The sequence below is a fragment of the Megascapheus bottae genome, chromosome 8 (assembly GCF_031878675.1).
Source record: "Megascapheus bottae isolate mThoBot1 chromosome 8, mThoBot2.hap1, whole genome shotgun sequence".
NCBI lineage: Eukaryota > Metazoa > Chordata > Mammalia > Rodentia > Geomyidae > Megascapheus > Megascapheus bottae.
In genome coordinates this window covers 52,789,511-52,803,943 of record NC_143516.1, presented here as the reverse complement: position 1 = coordinate 52,803,943, position 14,433 = coordinate 52,789,511, and the positions used below count along the sequence as shown (strand labels likewise).

The 14,433-nt window shown below is 40.2% G+C and overlaps 1 pseudogene; it reads right to left on the bottom strand.

Annotated features, from left to right (window-relative positions):
- Nucleotides 1–437: 437 nt before the first annotated feature.
- Nucleotides 438–12,748, bottom strand: LOC150059931 (small ribosomal subunit protein eS4, X isoform-like; annotated as a pseudogene).
- Nucleotides 12,749–14,433: the final 1,685 nt, after the last annotated feature.

Genomic DNA, 14,433 nt, shown 5'->3' with positions numbered 1-14,433 from the left:
TCTATTCAACTGACAGGTAACTTATTAATTCTACCTTTATTTTTGCACATTTATTTTATACCTCTTAGTACATCTGAAAACAGGGACCACATGTGCCAATTAGTAATGTTAACTTTATCCTAAGGACTTGCTCCTTCCTGTTAGCTTCATGTTTCTAAAATGTTCCATTCTAGGCATAATAGCAGTTTGTTCTAGGCTATAGTTTTTCTTAACTCAAGGACACATTTGGAGGTGACTATCAGTAACAACAGCAGGGCTGGACTCCTTTTCTTTCTCAGGCGTTTAAACCTCAGTTTTGTGGAGTTTTTTTTCATCACACCAGATCATTTTTATTTAAAATTCTTTGATTGTTATTTGTGATGGAATAGAGGCCATTTCATTAAGTAAAAGTCTCTGAATTTTTATTTCCAATGGCACATAGAGGCATTAAGCAAAATTCATCCACTGCTCTGTTTGGCTGCCAGTCTCCCTCTCTTCAGCAATGGTGAGGCAGATTCCCTTTCCTCGGGGAAGAAAAAATCTAAGTTTATTGCCTTTGCCAATAACAAAGATTTTGGAAAGTTGGGTGGCAAAGTTTGTTGCGATTGGCATCTTTCACATGAACCACATCGAAAGAAGCTGGGTATTTCTCTCTGTTGGTGATCACACCAATTCTTCCCAAGTTAGCACCTCCGGTCACCATACACAAGTTACCAGTGTCAAACTTGGTGAAATCTGTTATCTGACCTGTCTCCAAATCAATTTGAATGACTTCATTGAGCTAGATGAGTGGATCTAGGTAGTGAATGGTTAGAGCATCATGAATCACCAGATGAGGGATTCCTTTTGTGCCCATAAAGACCTTTCTCACTTTACACAACTTGTTTTTCGCCTCCTCAGGTGTAATACAGTAAACAGCAAAGTGAGCCTTAGTGTCATAGAGCAGATGGAAATTCTCCCCAGTCTTGTCGATGCTGATGACATCCATAAAACCAGCAGGGCTGGTGATATCAGTTCTGACTTCTCCATCAATCTTAATGAAACGCTGCATGCACATTTTCTTGACTTCATCTCCTGTCAAGGCATACTTAAGCCTGTTCCTTAGGAAAATGATGAGAGGCAGACATTCTCTCAGCTTGTGGGGCCCAGTGGATGGATGCGGTGCAAACACCGGTCAGTTTGTCCTCAATCTAATGCTTGGGAGTGGCTACCCACTTCAGATGCTTCTTTGGACCACGAGCCCTGGTTGCGCTAGGAAAGGAAAGAGGCCTGCCTTCTTCCGGGAGCTCAAATAAATTCTAGACCTCAGTTCTTGAAACTTTGCTGAATGGCGCCATTCTGACATACAGCTCAAATCGTAGAGGCTCCACCTCTCATTTCTAGGTCTTCCCTTTCTGTTTCCCTAGGTCGAGGAATCACAGCTTCCAATAATTATGTCTGTGTGCGCTGCCTCAATCTTCCTTTAACAAGGCTTTTCAGCTTTCCAATACTGTGTCATTAATCCTTTGTGCTAAAAATCCTGTTGAAATATCTTGTGAGAATTTTGTATTCCTGACTACCAGAGATCTATGTTTCCTCCTTTGCCCAGTTCATCATTCCAACACCAAATAGTGCAGTCAGTCCTTAATAAATATTTGTGGAACGGAGGAACGAATATTAAGAAATAAGACGCTGCCATAATTTATACGTCAGTCATTTTCATTCATTTTATGATTATTGTGCATAAACAAGAAGCTTCAGTTATCACTCATAGGCAATTTTGATGAGTTAAGAAGCATTTTCTTGGGTTTATGGTGTGGCTTAAAATGCATGACTCGTCATCATATTTCATTGGCAGTGGAAGACAACATATACATTATGCAGTACACCTTTGTGTTCATGCCTCACCTGTGTGTCCTAGTGACAGAAGTGAACATGATTTATAATATGCACATCAGAAAGGCAAATCCATTAGGTACTCTACTCCCTCCTGAAACTTACATGGATACTTTTGAGTCCTGATTTAAGGCTAGATTGTGATAAAAAACAGATGCTCTACAAACAGGCAGCTAACTGCTGCTTTAACCACAGTAAACTTTGCAGAAGTCTAAGGCATGAGAAAATCTAAAAAATGACAGGAGAAGACAATATAAGATGACTGAAAAAAATTGTGCTCAGAGGAATGTAGGCGTTCACCAACTTGGTAACCACTGAGGATATGATTGTAGATTGGGATATTAGGTATAATCAACTGTGAATATGTGTTGTAAAAGCAGAAATCTATTAAAACGTATGTAGACATGCATCCTGTCTTTTCTTCTTCACAATGCTTAAAAACTACTCTCATCAATGTGCCTTTGAAGAAACTCTTTACACGCAGGAGATAATCAACTAAAAAAAGAGGAAAAATTAATTTTCTTATCATTTCAGATATTCCAGCTCATCATTAGTCAGCCCCGTTGCTTTGGGAATGTGCCAAGTAAGCTTATCCTGGTATAAGAATGATGATCTTCTCATGGTGACCAGGAAGCAAAGGCAGGGCTGGAGGAAGGCATTGGGGGGAGTGGCATGTGGCAGAAGTGGCCAGTAACAATGTCCCTTTTAAAAGGCCAGTGACCTCAGTGACCACAATGACTAAAAGTTCCACCAGTACCATGGATTGGGCACCTTTGGAAGACATTCCAGATGTGAATGATACCAATTCCTCACTCAAAGTATGATTTTGCTTGATATATTGATATATGCTTTGCTAATCATAAATAGCTTAGCGACAAGAAAATTGCATTATAGCAGTATTAAGTAACTTTTCCTACATATTTGTGATCAGATCTATATGGATATGCAACCAACCCAGATACCCCTCAGTAGATGAATGGATCATGAAGATGTGGTATCTATACACAATGGAATTCTATGCTGCCATCAGAAAGAATTGCATTGCCTCATTTGTAAGGAAATGGAAAGATGTGGAAAAAATCATATTAAGTGAAGTAAGCGAGACCCAAAGGAACATATGCTCAATGGTTTTTTTCATTTGTAATACTTAGTACACATCTAGTACTCTCCTAGCAGAGGATTACAATAGCTCACAATCTAGGTATATAAGGTCATATAGGATGAGAGTAAATGAAAGGATCTCTGGGATATGGAAACCAGAGGCTTATCTTATGTGATTTTTTTTTCTTTTTCTTTCTTCTTCTTCTTTTTTTTTTTTTTTTTGCCAGTACTGGGCTTGCGTTCAGGGCCTGAGCACTGTCCTTGGAATTTCTCAAGGCTAGAGCTCTACCACTTGAGCCTCAACACCACTTCTAGATTTTTTTTTCTATGTATGTGGTACCAAGGAATTGAACCCGGATCTTCATGCATGCTAGGCAAGCACTCTACCACTAGGCCAAACGTCGGTCATGTGATTGTTTTTCTTAATACACTATGATATTTCTTTTCTCTTTTTTTCCCCTTACAGTTAATCTCATGTGGTTATTGTATCTGACTTTGTTACCTGGTATATTGTATATATGTTTATTTGAAATAGGAAAGGGAAGGGGAGAAAACAAGATGATTGGGAGGGGGTGAGGGAGGAGAAACAGTGACAAAAACATGAGAAGGGTTATCAATGTGTGAAAAAGTAATGCACCTACTTTAACCACTCCATTGCTCTGAAAATAAAATAAAAAACATTTTTGGACACACTTGGTCAAAATCACATGTAATAAATCTGAGAATAACTCCCCCAAAAAAGAGGAAAATTGCATGATGCAGTATTAAATAGCTTTCCCCTTTTCCTACATCTTGTACTTGGACTATTTTAGTGTGTGTGTGTGTGTGTGTGTGTGTGTGTGTGTGTGTGTGTGTGTTCAGGACCCTATGCTTGCTAGGTAGGTGTTCCCTTGCTAAGCCCCTTTTCACTATTACTTTATTTTCATTTTGTGGTAGTCTAGAGCCTTGTATTCAGGGCCTAGGCACTAAACTTGAGCTTGTATATTTAACATTAGTGCTCTACCAATTGAGCCACAGATTCACTTCTGGCTTTTTTGATAGTTAATTAGAAATAAGAGTCTTCTGGACTTTCCTGCCTGTGCTGGTTTGAAAACTTCCTCCTCAGATCTCAGCCTCCTGTGTAGGTAGGATTATAGGCATGAGCCACTGGTGTCTAGTCTCGCACGATCATTTTTGAGATAGCAATTACTTCCTGCCTGGTATGTATATGGCTCATGATCTGACTGCACAGAATGATGCTACTATGCCTAGATTTTTGCCATTGAGATAGAGTCTTATGAGCTTTTCTACCCAAGGTGACCTAGAATGTGATTATTCCAACATCAGTTCTCATGTAGCTGAGATAATAAGCACACATCACTGTACCCATGGTGCCTGGTTGTTGGTTCAGAATAGATCTCAGCAAGTTTTCCTTCTAGGCTGGCCTCATATTGCAATCATCCCGTTCTCAGTCTTCCCAGTCTTCCAGAGTCAGAAGACTTGAGAACTTTCAAAAGTGTATTATTTTGGCTCTGTTTTTTTTTTTAAGATAAAGAAAAAAACACCCTGAATTACAGCAATGAAGTGATTTGGGGTATGTGTGGAAATCCTTGAAATGCTTGGGATTGTGTTCAGCTGTACTTTGGGAATAGTATAATACAGTGGAACACACACAGGCTTGTATTAGTAGAAGTTAATGTCAGCCTTAGCTCTTCTGTTAGTTCCTCCTTATATAAAATGGATCAGCAGTATCCTCTGCAGCTTCTGTGAAGCATCAACACCTATCAGCTTTGTGAATGCTTCAGGGAATAGTGCTCAGCTTGTAGGAAAGTCCAGTTACTACTGGCTAAATGGGAAGAGATGAGTGTCAGCACTGATGGTAGGAATTATAACATACCACACCAAGTTCAGCATTAGAACTCAAATTCTTGGTTGGCCCAAGAGGATAAATGACTTACTGTGCACATCACAAGGGATTGACTGTTATGAAATTCAGTGATTCCAAAGTAGAGTTCAGAGAGGGAAGTTCTGGAATGTGGTTTCAGGCCCAGTAAAACACAGAGAGATGGTAAGTCATTATGTCATCTCTCATCCCTCATTTAGGACCTCGGATCCCTTGTAGTATGACCACTCCTGCTCTTTCTCTTCTTGCTCTTAGTTCTATATTTTCTCAACATTGGATGTCATACCTGAGCCATGCTTCCCTATGACGGATCTCTATGACTCATAAACCTATACTCCTGTGTAGCTAAAGTTGTAGGTTTTATAGATTTGTTTCATTTCTGGGCTGTGTACTATGTCTTCTCTCTGTGTACATTTTTCTTCCCTAAAGCACTCTGTTTCTTAGAAATTCACTTTATTGCCTAGTGCCAGTGACTCACATCTGGAACCCTAGCTACTCAGGAGGTGAGATCTGAGGATTACAGTTCAAAGTCAGACCAGCAAAAAAATTTGTGAGACTCTGATCTCCAATAAATTACCATAAAAAAGTAGTCAGAAATGGAGCTGTGGCTCAAGTAGTAGAGTGCTAGCCTTGAGAAAAATAACCTAAGGGACAGCACCTAGCCCATGAGTTCAAGCCTGAGTAGCATCAACAATAATAACAACAAAAGTTTAAGTAGAGCTGTGGTTCAAGTAGTATAGTGCTAACATTGAGTAAAAGAAGCTCAGTGACAATGCCTAGGATCTTGAATTCAAGCCCTGGAACTGGCATACATACAAAATATAAGAAAGTCCCAGTATCTAATTAGCTATGGAATATGTAGAAAATAGGTATAAAAAGTTTATGATAGAACCTGAGGTGGCTTTTCTATCAGTCAAATGCCTCAGCTTCACTGCCTGGGGTTTGTATGCTTTTTTTTTTCTTTTTTTTTTCTGCTTGGAGACCTCTTTATTTTGTCCCTAGCTCAAAAGTGAATTCTAGAAAGGTGACATTGTGTATTGTAAAACTCTAGATGAAATATTATTGTATTGTCCTTAATCCTCTTCTGGGAATAGAGGGATGATATTACTGATTCACGGAGCACCTGCCATTAAGTGGAGAGAGGCAGCTTTCTGTGCTTCCTCATTTCTAAGGGCTCCTGGTATTGATAAGAGCCATTCAGAGCTCCCTGGATGCAGACACTAACTTATCAGCCTCCTTGGCGATTGCTTGCCGATGAATAGGCAAGGCAAGTCCTTGTAAAGAAAGGTCAGAATGAAGGTTAACAAATATATTTTTCAGGTTGGAGAAATGAATAAGCAGAAACTGACAGAGGTTGAAAGGGAAAAGAAAGGCAGAAAAAGGAATTCAAGGACCATTTTCAGACAAGAAAGGAGAAAGAAGGCAGACAAAGAAACAAACGGGAAAGGAAGTAGAGAAAGAATTAATAAATGCTGGCATCCTGACCCTGCACTGCCTCAAGATCAGTAGGTCTAGGCAGTGTCCCCTGACTAAGACTGATCGCTGAGCACAGACACAGAATATAAGGTCCAGCTCCAGGAGAGAGTCCATGGAGAGAAGCACACTGTGATTAAGATGCAGTCCCTGCTAAGCTCAGACCTGAGAAAACGAAGAGAAAGTGAAAGGTGAGCCAATATGAAGCACTTTTCTCTCTCAGTGCAGTGAGAGAAAAGAGTTAGGGAGTCAGAAGGTGGAAGAGTCTTTGGGAATAAACCGTGCAGCTGAGCTTCGCATGCTGGGGGCAGAGGTAAGCAGTGGCAAAGAGAAATGGAAAGTGAGGGTCCTCAGTGTCACCTTGGGAAGTCCCAAAAGCCAGGCACCCGGAGTCTCAAAAAGAGCGACTCCAGACAACTCTGTGATCCCCAGAGAGACATTAAAATATGCAGCTAATGTGTATGGAAATCTGGCACAGTGATATTTCCCAGTTGCATTGCAAATTGACTTTGCTCCTTTGCCAAGCACTGTCCTAAATCTTGGGGCCAACACCACTCCAGTCTGAGCAGCCATCATTCCTAGGCCCTGGATTGCTTAATAGCTTCTTAATTGGATTTCTTGCTTCTACCCTTTTCCTCTAAAGTCTATTTTTTTAATAGAGCAAGCCAAAATGATATGTTTTAAACTATATGTCAGATTTTATTTTTCTTCTGCATAAAGCCTAGCAATGGCTTTTCATTTCACTGAGTAAAAGCCAAATTTCTGACATGGATTTACAAAGCTTTTCATGATCTGCCCCTCTCCCGGCTCTCTTCCAGTGATGCTTCGTTCTGCTCACTCAGCTCCCAGTTAAATGCCTTTCTCACTACTCTTCAAATGTACCGGGCGTATACACTGCCTCCTGAGTTTCTTTGCACTGGCTCTTCTTTTGGCCTGAATGTTCTTTCTACCTGACCACCCTCCCCTTTGGGCATCGTATGATCAGTGTCTGCAGGATATTTCTCTTTAGACTTGGTTTCTCTCTCTTGGTGAACATTGATTGTGATGCTAGTTATGTAATGAAGAGGCCTGAGGCTCTGTCATTGGGCAGCTTCTGACTAGCTATATCACAGCACACTTCCTGCTTGACATCTGCTGTGTGATGACCAAGTCTGTCTGCAGAAATAGCAAGGTTCACTGCAGAACCTGGTTTTGCATTTGTAGGGGCCATTTAACCTACTTTGCCCCAATCGTCTATGACTTACTGATAGGAAGAGCAAGATTCCACAGCATTTTATCATGCTAACCCTGGACTAAAATTCAAGAAGTATACACAGACCACAGCACTTCCAGCTCAGAGCAGAAGAAATACATGTTTTGATTATCCCAATGCCTTTCTGATTATCATCTCTTTTAATTATGGCCTAGAATATAATGGACTTTGTATACCTTTTCTTTGCAATGGTCCATCTCATAGGCTCTTTAATATTCCTCTTCAAAAACATCTGTCCATCCCTTCCTCCTTCCAATTTCCACTCATTTCATGGGTGGAACTTTCAACAAGCCTGAAAGGCTGACTGGAAAACTCTGACATCTCGTTACTCTGTGCTTCAGTGGCTGTTAAATTGATAGTTTCAGAGTGGATATCAAACTATCCACTCTATCAGTGTTGTTTTTTTTTTTTTCAAAAAAGGGAAAAGATTACAGTCTGTCTGAATCAATGTGACACCTCTGTGACATGTGTGTCTTGATCGCTTTTTCTCCCAACATATCCATTCCTTTTGACTATCTCCATTTCCCAATGGCTATCTAAGTCAAATGGGGCTTGTCATTTCATAAAAATTGCTTCCCATTTTGCTTAGATTTCTCTTAATTTTCTGTACTGTGTGTATATCACTAACCAACATGGGCTGAGATTTTACAAGGCAGACAAGAGTTTTGGTTTGTCTCCTCTGGAGAATTTCTATTTGTGGCACTTGCATTTCCTCCTCTGTCAAATTCCCAGCCACAGTTCTCAGTGAGGGCAGCTGCTGCTCTGAGCCTCTTTGGATTTTCCTTTCATTCTCTCTTCACAGATCGAACTCATTCTGTCTTAAAAGGTCCTCGTCTTCACTGGTCAGGGGAAGGTGGTGAACATATCACAAGTTGGCAGAGTTGCACTGCGCTATGCTTTGAACTTGTAAAAATTCTTTTCAAAAGTCTAAATCTTTAAAGAAAAGAAAAGAAGCTCCTGGTACATTTAGACAATGTGAGAACAGGAATGACCTGAGTTTAAAGATAAGGGTTAATGCTGTGATGTCAGTTCTTCGGCATAACTTCCCAGGAACCTTTAGCTTTGCCAAATTCTCTGATTTTAAATGTCTTTCAAGGTAATCTTTTTGTGTCTGAAAAACTCGTTAAGAAAATAGAAAGCACAAGATTTACAACTCTCTTCGTAATTTATCCTAAAGCACATAAACATGATATTTCATTGCCCTTCCAGAAGCTTCTCTTCAGAGATAAAACTGAATATTCTGCATGCCTCCTATTACCATCGTCCTTCCAATCTAACAACTAGTCGGGAAAAAAAGAGGTAAAGGTGGTAGCTATCTTTCCTTTCAATTAATCCATTCTTTTTAAGACAGATGGATTGTAGCGCACACAGCAATTACAGCCATGATGATAAGATCATGTTCTGACTACTTACAATGTAACTCAATAACTAGGGAATAAGAACCTACAGCTTTTCCAGAGATTCATTGTGGCTGAGTAGAAACCACTTCTCCAGCTTAACATTGTCATGTGAAAGACATAAAGAAATGTCCGAATCATAGACAACTACAGAACTATTTACAAAGCAAATGGCATGTTTGCTGAGTTGCATCTAAACATTATGTGAAGCAGTTTTTTCTTCTCCCACATCTTCTCTGTAGCACCATCTTTTGTTCCTTGAGTGTTTACCAACTTCTTTCCTTCACCACTCCACATCTACCTCTGTCTTTTTTTCTCTATCACTGTGTTTAGTGTGGTTATACATTTGGTGAAAACATCTGATTCAAGCAGATGACACTGGAATTGCTTTTCTTAGACATTTCCCCTAAAATTGTTGGCAATGATGCTCTCTAATCTGATTCTCAGAATCATTCTAGGATCCCAAAGAGTTAAGAACCATCCCTAGTCTTCCATTTGAAGGCCTTGATGATTTTAAGCTAAACATTGTTTACTGGTGGTATTTCAGAACACTACAGGAAGACAACATGAGGCACAAGAAGGGAAACAGGCAAGGAAATTGCAGGAGTTGTTAATCTACCTTAGTTCTGGACATCCCTTGTCCTTTAGAACTCTCATTTTGCTCGAATTAAAACCCTTCCCTTTTATGGCTTAAGTTAGCCATGGAGACTGAGCTCAGGCCCTTGCTTATTCTGAACAAGTCCTTCACTACACAGCCATACCTCCAGCTCTGCTATTAGTAATTTTGTTCGATTTAGGCTTGAGAAATTATATCTAGTTATTGTCTGCTGAGTCCTTGGTGGATTCAGTGTTTGGTAGCGCTGAGGCCCACTATTCTATCAATTTCACCTTATTTAAGAAGTGGAGGATTGAGAAAAGACATAAAATGAATTCTTATTGCACTTGTTTGATAATTTCCATGAAAGATGTTTTTTTTTCTGAATGACTCAAGTGACTAAAGATCAATAGGTAGCATTAAAATAAATAAAAAATTAGCAATGCTAATATTTCATGGATCTTAATGTCAGCAAGATAAAATTTACTGAGAGAGCCAACGTTTAAAATTGTTTTCCCTTCAGGAATCTGGTATGAAGAGTGGGCACTAATGAAGGGCTGGAGGCCGGGATACTTCTTGGCAGTTACACAAATGCTGGTATGGAAAGGATGTCCTACCAAAAGGGTCACATTCACAATGGCTTCTAGTATGGTGTCATTGAGACAGAATGCTTTGCTTGAAAAACAGATTGTATAGTATAGCTTGGTTCCATACCTCACCAAGCAAAGAAGAACCCTCTGTGGGATATTTTTGAAGCTGGGAAGAATTACCAGTGCTTTAGGAAAACTCATCAGGTCTGACTTTCAAAGGAGAAAGGCTGCTTGGCAGTACCTAATTCCTCTTGTTTCATAGTTCCAAGGATAGTTGTTGATTTGTTCTTAGGCAAATCCTGAAGCAGAATGAATTGGGGGAGGATTGAATATGAGTGCAAGATATGAAATAAGTTATTCCTTAAGTTACTTAGTATACTTACTCTGACAAAGTAAACTGTACGAACAATATTGCTCCTTAGTCATCAGTATAGAATTCCTGTGTGGTGACATGAATGCTCTTCCAAATAATGACTGCTTATCACAGAGCCAGTCTGCTCCATGTAACTTTCCCACTTATTCTGCACTTTATAGCCAGTTCTCATAAAAGCTTTTGCTGTTTGATGTATTTTATTTCTTTAAAAAAAATGTTTGTCTTCTCATAACTGACCATGAACAAAGACAGGATTGAGGGAAGATGGAAAATCCTGTCATATGTTTTATAGATATCCCAGACAAGCCTGGAAAAAAAAGTCCACTTTTAAATAACCACCCTATGGATCCATCAAACAGCTAAGACATGCCTCAGCAACCTTTCTCGGTTTCAAAAGCACACTTTCGAATAAAGAGCAGGAAAAGGCAGGGTCTGCAGTCAGCCCATACCTGAGAACTCGTCTGAAATGAGGATGCAGGGAAGAGAGCTGAACAGAGCGGGCTGTGACAGAGGAGTTGAATTTTATCTCTGCCATTACACAGAAGCATATGGTTTCCGCCCACAGGAAAAATCTGCTTCTCTTCTGGCTGCCACACTAATGCATGCATGAAGAGAAAGGCTTTGCTATCAAATGCATCTCCAGGGTTGGCATCTGTGATTAAGATGCTTGCCCCGTGTCTCTCTGCCAGGAGGTTGAAAGAAATCGTGCAAGTTGTGCCTGTTTTCCTTAGCTAGTGGGAAGATGGGTACTTTTTGGCAGTAGTTTATCACATATCTCTTGATTGGGTCAGTGGCCCAAATTCACTCATCCTTTAATTCTGCTTTTATGCTACTGAACTATTAGGGAGATATTCTTTGATCTCAGAGCTTAATGGAACAGCCTCCTGTGGCAGTTCCATTGACAAACATCTGCTTAGGTTGAACTCAGATAAGGAGACTCATGGTTTGCAGTGTGGTAGATATCTTGACACTAAGGGGCTGTATATAAATACTGCTTTGGCCATTTTGCAGACAGACATTGCAGAATCCGTGTTACTGGGGCACACATGTACAAGGATACAGAATGGCTTAGTGGTTTTAGTTGGTGGTAGATGTTGGTGGCATTCTAGGAGCAGATTATATATATGAGGGCTGAAATTTCTAGTGAGTGCCTGTAGAAGTCTTACTCTTTCCTTACCAAAAGCCAGAAAGACCCGTTCAAGACCCTTGCATGGACACAAGAAGGAAGTTGTCTGTGTGGCAGGTACGTTTTCTGTGGAACTTTTAGGTTGAGCATCATGTGTTCTAACCTCTTACCATTTATATGAATCCCTTTATCAAGGTAACATGACTACTTTAGGTTTTAGAAATGCAGTTGATTAAGTGGTGCTGTGGCTCAAGGGGTAGGGCGGTAACCTTGAGGTGAAGAGCTCATGGACAATGCCCAGGCCCAGAGTTCAAGTCCCACAACTGACAAAAAATGCAGTTGATTGAAACCTTGTATCATGATGCATGGATTGTGGATGCAATCATCCAGAGAAAGGCTAAGTATTCTTTGCTTTCATGTGTACCGAGGACCTCTGACAGAAGAGCATGAAGCTATGGTGTAAGAGGGTTTGCAGAATGGAATGTGTGAAATTCTTATTTGGGATGTTGTTCTAGAGCTACCATATAGTATAGTTAAGATTGGAAAGACACTTGCAATATATTTAGTAAATGTAGTAATAAATTTTACAGGGTTCCATCCAAAGTTTTCTCATTGACTTCTTTGACTGCCTTAAAGCATCCCAAGGTAATAAATGGGTTGTTAAAGAGAAGTGTACATACTAGTCAGATCCCACATTGCCCTTCTAGTAAAAAACTGTGAAAAAGAGGAACAGGTAAGTCATATTCCTACATAGATAGAAGCCAGAATGAGGTCTGAAATTATGGTCATGAAATGCAGAATCAGCCCTTGTTCTATTTTCTAGAAGAGTACAGTCAAATCCTAAATGTGTCTCCTGTCATGGAGAGCAACGGCTTCTACTACTTCTGTCTGTCTCACATCTTACCCCACTGAGGCTGTGGCAATCTCACTAATTTCCCTCTCTGATCCTGCTGTCATTTCCAGGCACATCTCCCTCTGGTCTCTAACCCTGGCACTCAATGGTCCATCAATCTTGAAGTACTTGGAGTTTTCCCAACATGCCCTGCTGTGCCTTGTCCCTCTGCAGCTGCTTGTCTTTGTGTCTGGAATCTTCCTTCCTTTCCATGGTGGCACCTGACAAGTGCCTATTTGATCTTAAAGCCACAGCTCAAACATCTTTTCTCTCTGTGGACCTTCTAGGCACATGCAGCTGCTTGATGTATGTTTGCTGAATGGGTAAGTAAATGAACAAGTAAATGAATGAGAGTAAACAAATGACTGGTCTGGCTATTGCTGCTCTTTACTTGCAAAGATTCTATAGAATTCCCAGAGACAGTGCTGCGTGCGTAAACATTATGATAAACTTGTAATTTTAGAGTCTGATGCTTTAAGGATTAGAGGAAATGGGACACTTACCAGGTCAACTTGGACAAACTGCTTTTCTCAATTTTGCTTCAGAATGACTTTAAGATTGATTTCCTTATCCTCTGTAATATTCCTATCAGCATCTCACATCTAACCTTTACAAAATCAAAAATGATGAAAACTAAATAATTCAACATGGAGAGAGCTTAGCAGAAGACAAATGGACTGCGTGCAGTATGTTTGGTTGTGGAGCTACAATCTGTCTTGGTAATTAAGTATCTGTGCACATTAATAGGCTCTAAAATCACTGAAGACTAGGACTTCCTTGGGAAAATCAAAGGTACTGGGTTGTCTTTCCTATGCAAAGGATATACATCCCCTGGCTATTTCTTTTTTCCTTCCTTTAAGATAGTCAGTGACACTTAGCCATTTTGACCATGGAAGTAAATGTAACATAGAGCATTGAAGCACCAAAGCTAAACTGTAGGAGATGTCCTAAATGTAGTAGTAGAAGGAGAGAGGGAGATGAGACCATTTATGACAAGGGACAATGCATGAGGGCATGCTGGGGTTGGTACGGTGAATCTTAGACACAGTTCTCTTCCTCAGTCCTTGACATTATAAGGGTATCTCTAGAACAGGACATGGCAACTTATTTACAAGGATCTCTCACAAGGTTGCTTAGTTTTTCTCTATTCCTCATAATGAGTTTCTCCATGAGGGATTTGATATGTGCATCTGGAAATTTAAGTCTTCAATCACCATTCTTCTTCTTCTTTGTTCACCATTATTTCTTAATGCCTTTGCTTCCTAGATGAAAGTAGGGAGCAAGTTGTGATTTTGATGATGCCTACTTATTGACTAATGATTTAGTATCTACTGACAGACAGTACCTAATAACTGATAATATGAACTCATTTTGATGGGGCTGGAAAGGAAACAAATGTGTGCACAGCCATGGTTTCTATTGTGGGTTCCCAGAATATGCGCGTTCTACTTGTGAGAAAGACGTTTGGACTCTAGGCTCTTCTCTACAGAATGAAGGATGTTCGGACCTGGGAGCCCATGGCTCAGGCTTGTAATCCCAGCTACTCAGGAGGCTGAGATATGAAAATGGTTGTGCAAAGTAAGGCAAGACAAGAATGTCCATGAGATTTATATCTCCAGTTAACTGTCAGAAACCCAGAAGTGGAGCCAAGGGACAAGTGATAGAGCACCAGCTTTCAGTGAAACAACTAAGAAACAATGTCTATATTCTAAAGCTCCACCTACCATACCAGCAGGACACACACACACACACACACACACACACACACACACACACACACACACACACTGAAGCCAGCAGGCCTATGCTGAGTGTGGTGAAACAAGGAATGAGCCAAATCTGAAATACTCAGAGATATCTCATGTGAAACATCACCAGGCCATACTGCCTCTGAGAGC